The sequence below is a fragment of the Branchiostoma floridae genome, chromosome 19 (genome assembly GCF_000003815.2).
Source record: "Branchiostoma floridae strain S238N-H82 chromosome 19, Bfl_VNyyK, whole genome shotgun sequence".
NCBI classification, from domain to species: domain Eukaryota; kingdom Metazoa; phylum Chordata; class Leptocardii; order Amphioxiformes; family Branchiostomatidae; genus Branchiostoma; species Branchiostoma floridae.
The window spans coordinates 16,881,555-16,891,745 of record NC_049997.1 but is presented as its reverse complement, the minus strand read 5'-3'; the positions used below and the strand labels follow the sequence as shown (position 1 = coordinate 16,891,745).

At 38.9% G+C, this 10,191-nt stretch overlaps 1 long non-coding RNA gene across 1 annotated transcript; it reads left to right on the top strand.

Annotated features, from left to right (window-relative positions):
* The first annotated feature begins 3,241 nt into the window (after positions 1-3,241).
* Positions 3,242-4,289, top strand: LOC118407138. Its single transcript, XR_004830112.1, has 3 exons — positions 3,242-3,344; positions 3,570-3,677; positions 4,152-4,289. It is a non-coding gene; the product is annotated as an uncharacterized LOC118407138 (long non-coding RNA).
* The last annotated feature ends 5,902 nt before the right edge of the window (positions 4,290-10,191 follow it).

Below are 10,191 nucleotides of genomic sequence, written 5' to 3'. Positions count from 1 at the left end.
AAGAATGTTTCGAATAATGTTGGAATGCCGCAGAATGCGGTCAGACTGTAGTTAGAATAGTTAGAATACACTTAGAATCCACTTCGAATGCCATTCGATATTTGTCCACTTCAAATGCAGCTCGAAAGTTTTTGACATGTCAAAAACTTTCGAGCCAGCCAAACGAACGGGGACGAATATCTCGAATGCAGTAAGGATGTTTAGAATACAGTACGAATTGACAGGAATTAGCACGAATAGAAAAACAAATTCATTCTGACGGCATTCCGGCTGATTCGTGCTCTCGTGTGAAGGGGGCTTAACATGTGTAAATGTTATCCTCACAACTATAGCTAGTACATAAACTGACATCTTGAGTAGTGAATTAATCGACTTGGACTGCAGAGTGTCATGACACGGTTCCTCTTATGCAAATTCTTACCTCATTTCATCCTTTGAAAGAAGAGTAAAAGGTGGCAAGATGGAAACAGGTGGGGAATGGCGTGAGTCAGAGGAGCAAAAAGAAAAATTGCCCGAAGTCTTCTCGCGTCCGCACTCTGCTTATGTTTTCTTGCGGAACGGTGATACGGAATGTCTTCCTCATAACTAATTCTATCACCTTGCCAATGACCTCTGCACAGGTAAATCTTTCAAAACACAAAACTGAACACCTGTCTAGTTTTCTTTTTGACATAACTTTGTAAATTCATGAAAAGGGTTTCTGCTGTTTATTTAGACAAAGACTAAGTACATGTACACAAATAGCGTTTTCAAAATATCCTCGGCCTCATATCGATCACATGAAAACAATTAGAAACCTCTGGTTTTGCAACATTCATTTGTAACCTTTGCCTACAAGGTTACGTTTACAGTATCGGCTCTGTCTGTTATTGTTTGTGGTTTAAAAGCTTAACTCAGCAGCTAATAAGTTTCTGTGATATTTATCACGGACTCCAAGCGGCTTTGCATGGTACAACCCGGGTTGTACCAGAGTCTCGGCAAGACGTCTATGTGTTGAAAAACTGTCAAGATGGATGGAAAACAAGACCCAAGCCCGTGTTACACACTTCCTTGTCATTTTAGACCAAAACTCTCAACTCCCGTCCTGACTCTGCTTGTGTTTTCTTTTGGATCGGTGCTAAAGAATGTCTTCCTCATAATTATCTCACCTTACCGATGACCTCTGCACATGAAGTTTTTTTCAAACAGATTACACCTGTTCGTCTTCCTTTATAATATGACTTTGTACATGTATGAGATATGTCAATTTTCCCCATACAATCGTAAATTATCAGTTTTCGGTATCAACCCCCCAAAAAAGAAGGGCGTATCTCTTGATTTGAAAAAAAAAAAAAAAACTTCAAGAAGTTCATATTTCCGATAGCGATTGTTTGTTGTTGTTTGTGGTTTAACAACATGTCGGCAAAACAAAGGGATCATACAAGCTGTTTTCCTAACACAGTAGGGGGCATGCTGGTGTCACGGCAGGATTGAAAGAAAGCCAACAGCGAAATCTGTGCAAACGGCGCGTGATTCCCACGACAGAAGAACTCGATTGCGCAATGACCGCACACGGTACAATGTATGGCAAAAAAAGAAGATGCAGATTATGCATATAGAATGGAATTTGCAATTGACATCCTAATTTCTAGAACAATAAGAGCCAGCCTAAATCATTGATATTGTATTACAATCGAGTTGGGCTAATTAGGAGTTTCTGTATTTTTTCTTATGACAAAGCAGTCTTTTATATATTTACCTATTTTAGCATTGTGGGAGTTGTATATAGGCCCAGACGTGAAATCTGTCTGAGGTGACCAGTCAGCAAAAGAGGTGCGTGGGTGAAGTCTGTCTGAAGTGACCAGTCAGCAAAAAAGGGGGGAGGTGGGCAACCGTCATTCCGGTTTTCTTGTAAATTTTCGTTCACACTTATTCCCTAATGGAAGTTTGTTCTCCTAAATCGTTCACTCACTGGCTGACTGACTAATGACTGACTAATTGTAACGGACTTACCTACTCACTGGTGACTCACCGACCGACTCACTGACTGCCTGACAAACTCAATCGTTTGTTCACTCATTTACTCGCCTACTCACTCACTCACTCACTCACTCACTCACTCACTCACTCACTCACTCACTCACTCACTCACTCACTCACTCACTCACCCACTCAGTCAATCAATCTCTCACTCAATCAATCACTTACTCATTCACTCACTCACTCACTCACTCACTCACCCACTCACTCACCCACTCACCCACTCACTCACTCACTCACTCAATCAATCTCTCACTCAATCAATTACTCACTAATTCACTCACTCACTCACTCACTCACTCACACATTCACTCACTCACTCACTCACCCACTCACCCACTCACCCACTCACTCAATCAATCACTCACTCACTCACTCACTCACTCACTCAAACACTGAACGACGAGTAAGAGGCCCATCGTGGGAACGACGTGATTAAAAGAATGCAGGAAGAAAATTTGCAGGAAGAAGTCAAGCATATCGCGCCATGTTTGCGTTTGTTTTTGTAACGTTGCTAAGGAATGTCCATCGTGTCATCAGTAACTCTATCAGCGTGCCATGACCTCTAGACAGTTACTAGTAGATCTGTCAAAATGTAGTATCTGTTTGTGTTCCTTTATCCTATGGCTTTGGAATAAAGGCAACCTGTTTTTCTTTTCCATTCAATTGCAACATACGATAAAGTTCAAAGTTTTTTCCTGGTGATTGAGTGAGGACATAACTCAAGTTTATGAGTATTCATTCTTAGACTTTGCCAAGAAGATACTGTTTTGGGTAGCGTTTATGGATGTTTGTGGTTTAACACTATAACACATGCAGCTAATGATGGATTGCTGTGATGGTTTGCATGTGGGTAGGAGTAGACAAAAAAAGCAGGTTCCAATAAGGACACCTAGCGGAATTCTATGGCACATCTCAGTACAGCTAGAGTTGTGCCGGAGTGTTGACGTTCCTTGCAATGGATATATGAATTTTAGTTATGATGGTTGTTCGTTTGCTAAATTTCTATCTTTCTATCGCAACCAGTAAATAATATACCCAGAAGTGATGATTTAAAAACAAGAAAGATGGTATTTATTTAGCTGTAGAAACGACAATTAGACAATGTCTGCGAGAGACTTATGCACATTTCCTTTGCTTCCTGGACATACGTCATTTCTATTTTTAGGCAAGGTATATAAGGCGAGTGGTATATAACAGGTGTGAGAGGCTTGGTCCCGCATTTCCGTGCCAAGTTTTGGTCTGAGCTGACGAGGAAGAACAAGTCTGTATCACAGCCTTATTCACACGGCTTCAACATGCCAGACAAGGGCGAAGAAGCAAAAGTATGTTTGTCTTGGCTTAATCGTCGACCTACATTTATAAATACATATATAGCGTTTTTATTGGTCGTAGTACGTAGTAATTCGTAGCTAATTCGTTTTGACATTTCCGGGGAGATCAGAATTCTCAAGGTGGCATGCCAGGGAAGAAAACAGTTTTGTTTCAAAAGGTTTAAATTCAGGCAATTTAAGCCGAGGTCAATTTATGATGTGTTATTCTGCTAACAGGGTGGAGATTTTGATCCAGAAAATGCCGGACAAATCCGGACAACTGCCGACCAAACGACTAGAATCGGTGGTAAGACCGGTGTCGTGTCCGCCTGGCCCTTCCCCTAAGTAAGTATTTTCAACGTTACTTTTGCGTACGTTGTATCATGTGAACTCACAAAACGTCATATATATATATATATATATATATATATATATATATATATATATATATATATATATATATATATATATATATATATATATATATATATATATTTATATATATATATATATATATATATATATATATATATTAATATTTGCACAGGCATGTTAATATCAGAGACATACATGTAGGTAATTTATTGATCTTCGACCGCAGCACATTACAGATATTGTAAATATTGATTGCATGGCTGAAAGATGAATTATGTTGTATTTGTGCCATCTATTATGTAAATTATTTGCTTTAGAGAAACAATCCATAAAGATACATGTAGATCCAAAATAAGTGTAACTGAAGGCTTGAAAAGAATGGAATGTGATTTCAATGAGGACAAAGATACGCAATATTGACTACAGTGTTTTTCCATGTAACAGGTGATGTGGATCCGATGATAGAGGGGCAACTGTTTCGACTTAATGACCCGAAACTACGCTGCTCAGAGGCGGACGATTGCCTGGAGCTTGTGCCGTAGCCATCAAAACCGCCAAGCAGGGTGAATGAGAGCTTATCGACTGAATCGTGTTTTTTTAGTAAGAGGCTTATTTCATATATATACCCAAGAGATTTACATATGTTATAGCGTACGAAATTAGCATGAAGTACTTGGTATTTTAAGATTGATGTCATTGAAAGCTTTGATGATTGATTATTTGTGTGTTTATCCCCAGTCCCGTGTTGTTCAAAGGAAACGCATATATGTTTTGTTTGCTTGTACCTTGTTTATTCATGAAAGCTTAAATCGGCCTGCAGGCCACTGCACAAATATTTTAAGACATACGACTGTTTGATAATAAAAGCTTCATTGATTCAGATCACAGACGTCGTGTTTAAATGGCATGAAACTCAATACTTGTACTTTAGAGGAAGAATATCAGCAAGACAGTGAACTGCTTTAGGATACTTGCTCTTCGGACACTTCTATGATGTAAAATAAAAGAAATGTAATAGCAAGAAGGTGACTACAATAACATCCAGAGAGATTAACGATAACTTTCTACGAAAATTTTGCATGAAGAAGTACTAGTCCTAGAAATCAAGAATGGGTAAACGAACAGTCGTTATGAAATATATCAGTCACTGCGTGTATTGAAAATAACCGTACGCGTTATGATAAGTGGGAAAATAATGTCTTTTATTATGTACAACATTTTTTCTTCTGCCTTTTGACTGGTGAATGGTTAGCTTTAACAATTCTATATTGACCATTTGTAACCAGAAAATTGTTTTTTTCGCATATGGCGGTATATATAGGGTAATATTGACCGTGCTTTATTACTTCAGCGAAGCAGATACAAGTACATATTGTATTAAGCAGACTTCATTGCTGAGCTTGTGTTTGATGAACGAGATTGCTTCATAAACATTTTTGAAATAAAAGTCAATGTTTTTTAACTCTCGCCAAAAGTGTTGTGTGTGTGTGTGTAGCTTTCTTGACAATATGTCTTTATAGATAAATGCAAACCGTTGTTATCATCTATTCAATTATACCATATACTCGTTCGTTCTTATCATTTCAAACTACAAATTAGAACCGAAATTGTTGGATTCCAACTTTTAATATCATTAGTCTAAATACCGAAACATGTGGTAATTGCGTGAGTCGAAGAGGCGAAAAGTAGATTCCTTACTTTTGGAACGGTGTCGAGGAATGCCTTCCTTATCGCTATCTTTTAATTATCAACCTGTTAATGACCTCTGTGTCACCTGTATGGCTTCCCAATACTGTTTGTGCTTGCTTTTGGAACGGTGTTGAGGAAAGCCTTTCTCATAATTTAACTCACCTTACCGATGACCTCTGCACAAGTAGATCTTTCAAAACAGAACACCTGTTAGTCTTCATTTATGATATGACTTTATAAACTTATCAAACATTTTAATTTTTTCCCAATAAAATCGTAACGCATCAGATTTCTCGGTGTCATTCGAAAAAAGAAGGGCCTATCCCTCAATTTGAAACAAATATTTTTAAAACCAAGAAGGTCGTGTTTTTGGTAACGTCTGTTTGTCGTTGTTTGTGGTTTAACAACATGTCGGCAAAACAAAGGGCGATTAGATCATGGACTACAAGCTGTTTTTCTGACACAGTTAGGGGCATACTAGTGTCATGGTAGGACGACAATGTGTTGGAAGAATGCCTATGGTAAGACTATTTCATGTAGATATGAGGTCTCCGCTCTCTTGTTATACTAGGTGTAAATACAGTTATGGAAACAGCAGGGAATTTCATGAGTCAAGAGGCGAAAATAAAGTTTACTAGAATCCTTGCCTCGTCCATTCTTTTGGAACGGTATCAAAAAATGCCTTCCTCATCACTATTCTAACCAATTCTTACCTGCCAATAACCACTAAGATCTGTGCAATTCAGAGACACCTGTCTGACTTTCTTGACTACCTGTAGCTTTGTACGTCTTGTCATGTCTTGACCTGGTACGGTCTTGAGGAATGTCTTGCTCATAATTAACTCACCTTACCGATGACCTCTACACAAGTAGACCTTTCAAAACAGAACACCTGTTCGCTTTCCTTAATGATATGGCTTTATAAGTAAATGAAAAGTGTCAATATTTTTCAATTCAGTTGAACATACCAGAACTTTTCAAGAGACTTTTACCCCTCGCGCGAAAAAGAAGGGCCTGAATCACATCTTGGAGCAAATATTTTTCATCCTTTGTCACGAAGGTCATGTTTTTGGTGGCACCTATTTGTTGTTGTTTGTGGTTTTTCAACATTGGTGTCGGTAAAACAAAGGGCTGATGGACTCCACGCTGTTTTCCGGACAGAGTTGGGGTGTGATGGGGGTCATGGCGCAGGACGACGGTGTGCTGGAAGACTGCCAGCGGTGAGAACAGTGCAAACTGTTTGTTTGGGGAGAGCCACACCTCGAGCACGTTAAAACCCGCCGGCCGCACTTATCGAAAAGAGTAGAAGTCCTTCCTGGTGTGAGTGGATCAAATAAATATGTCTGACTATGCAGCTTGTACTGTTCAGTACCTGATGTGTTACGCCATGAGGCGGTTAAGATGATATTCAAAACAAACAAACAAACAAACAAACAAACAAACGGCGCGAGGTTCCCACGATGAAACCAGACTGCCATTCACAGTTGTCTTGTAAGGTAGACCTTTTTCGAGTGAGTGAGTTAGTGAGTGCGTGCGTGAGTGTCATGAATGACTGACCGACCGACTAGATGACTGACTGACTGGCTAACCGACTCGCTTTCTCACTTATTCACTCACCCATTCACTCACTCACTCACTCACTCACTCACTCACTCACTCACTCACTCACTCACTCACTCACTCACTCACTCAATCACTCACTCACTCACGAACGAATTCGAACGAACGAACAAACAAACATTTAACAACGAGTAAGAGGCCAAACGATACATAGAAATGACCTGAGTCGAAGAATGCAGGAAGAAAATTCGCAGGAAGAAGTCTTGCATGTCGTGTCATGTTCGTGTTTGTTTTTGTAACGTTGCTAAGAAATGTCCAACGTCTCATCAGTAACTCTTTCAGCGTGCCTTGACATCTGAACAGGTAGATATTTCAAAACAGTACATCTTTTGTCTCTTTATTTATGAAAATGAATAAAGGCAAACTGTTTTTACTTTATCATTCAGTTGCAACATAAAAAAGTACCGACCTGAATAAAAAAATAATGACATAACTCGAATTTTGGGAAAATCTTAATTTTTTTCAACCTTAACGGGGCTTAACGGGGCCTGAAATAATTAACTGCAAAACATCGAGACGAAAAACCATGTTTATCATGTTGTCTGAGAATTTGGTGACAGTTACGTTTCAAAAGCTGCTTTTTTTGCTCGACACCTGCTTTTAAAGAGGCTAAATCGGCTGCACCACCTATGTCCCCTTCCCTTGTACATAAAACTTCAGCATTACGGGGTTTGGTGGCATTCTCATATTGTCCAGCAGCTCTGATTGGTCTAAGCGATACAAGTAACAAAGGCTCTGATTGGCAACTTGCTGTCCAATTACCTCATGGCAATGGAATGTTGACACAGGCTGACACTTCGGCCGTAACACAGGCCATTACGTTGGTACATTGCGAAAAGTCATTGCTTCTACGAGGAGTTGGATTTATAGTTTGGATTACGAAAGGTAGGAGACCTACTCTTTATTCAAGCTCCTTGGAGTAATGGTCAGTAATAACCTTGCATGGGGCCCGCATGTTGAATACATGCAATCAAAGGTTTCACCATGAATACATTACCTGCGTGTAGTGAACCGTGCTATGTTACCTTCAGAGGTGACTACACAGTATTGAATTCTCCCCAGTAATACATGTAATCCAATGAGAGAGTTGAGGAAACAAATATGGAATTACTAGTATCAGAAAAGCCAGAAAAACTAACTTACCCTCAAATGATAGCCTACGTTTGTCCAGCCTCGTCAACTTCCTTTGCAAGAATTTCTATACTGCTAGTCTTTTGATACGTATTCATCACCGTTTGATACATTATACATACAGTTTGATACAAACATCTGTTCGTTTGGTTAATCTAATATTTTCAAATGATTAATTTTCCCTCATTCCGGAATCATACTGTCGACTGTTCATCACAAATTTCATACTATCAACACGCTTTTGTGGTTGTTGTGTTGGTTGGGTATAAGAGTGGTACAATGAATTTTGCATCAAATCATGTCTACATATAAATGAAGTAACAACATGTTGTGATTCTCTTTCAGAGAAACCGACTATGAAGGCTCTAACATTCCTGTTATTCGCCGCAGTCTTGGCCTTCCGTAAGTTTTCAAATATACTCGTATTTGAAGACTTTTTTATCATATCTTCTTACTCTAGATAAAGTATTGATTGGTAAGAAAATGTCAAGCTTGAAGCGTTATGTTCGAGGTGAAGCTTGATGCTTTTTTGAACGCTGTAAGTACCGTGAGGCTTCACTACGGCTCACGTTTTCCTCCAAGAACATCGGGCTAAGACAAGAAACAAGAATAAAAATAGGGTTAATGACCCGCTTTCCTTCGGTGTATACGGTGCCATAATTCATAGCCGTTTCCTATAATCACCGAATGAACGACCGAGTCCGCAGAAATTGATCACAAACAATAATAAATAATAATAATAATTTCTGCGTTTATGTAAATCGCGGCGCCATTTTGATGGCTCTCGTTCCCAGTATTGTAAGATCCCCTGCTTGTTGATGGTTTACAGTACCCTGAGAACGAGACCTATACCCCGGATGCTGGTAGGATTTCGGATATTAATGTCCTGGGAAAATGGCCGTTCTAATTGGTTGACGTCGTCCAAGACATATCTACTACTCATAAAGCATGACGAGAACTAAAGATATAAATTCCGAAACCGGAAGAACATTTGCAGTACCATTATAAGCCACTAGTTAGCCCACAAATCTAATCATTTCAAGGTCTTATCTAGACGTATAAACTTACAAAATATCAATACCAGGCCTTTCCAGTTATACTACTCTGAGAGGCTACCAAAACATCATCAGTACTAGTAGCCTATAATCATTTACCTTATTATAATGTTTCTCATTTTGAAATCAGCAACTCATGTAGTTAAACTGTTTTGTATGTACAACTACGAGGGTCTGCATGGGGGTCCCGACAACGATTTACTCTGAATTCAGAAGAACCCCCTACGTATTACGCTAAATCAAGGAAGGCAATTACGCTAAATTTGGTCGCCTCGCTACGAATTACGTAGATAAGATGGTTTTTACTACGAATTACGGGAAATAAGAATAGGCTACCTACGCCTTGCGGAAAAGAGCATGCAGATACCCATTTACCGCACATTGTATCTTTTAAAATTGTCGTGCAATAAAGTTCTTCTCTGAAATACTAGAGTGGAGGATCTCTTTTTCAGTGGGTGACCACCATGTATCTGGTGAACGACTGAGGTGTTACAGCTGCACAAACTGTCCATTAGTACACAGTTCTTCGAGCTATTATCATCAGATTGTAGAGTGTTCAATTGATCAAGACATGTGCTTCGTAAGTATGGATAACTATTTGTAAAGATGCTTGGTTGCTATTGGTATAGTTTACAATTTACAGTAGGACAAGGTTATGAGTTGCATTATCAATGAAAATAATGATGATGAAAACCTTTATTGTACAGTTTACCCAACCGAGCTAAGTACAGGTCACAATTCAAAACATATATACATATAAAAGTATCACAAATCTTGTCTAACACAGAAGTTCGGCTTCTTCTCGCTTCTTGGTAATGGTGAAAATGTAGGATGGAATAGCTTTAGCTATGGTTGGTTTGTCAAAACGCATGAGGAACATACAAATTTTCAGTGCTACTCATGTGTCTAAAATGAGGGAATCTACTTCCTATGTAATTAGATAGAATATTTCTATCATTGGCATAAATATCACAATCAACATTGAAGTG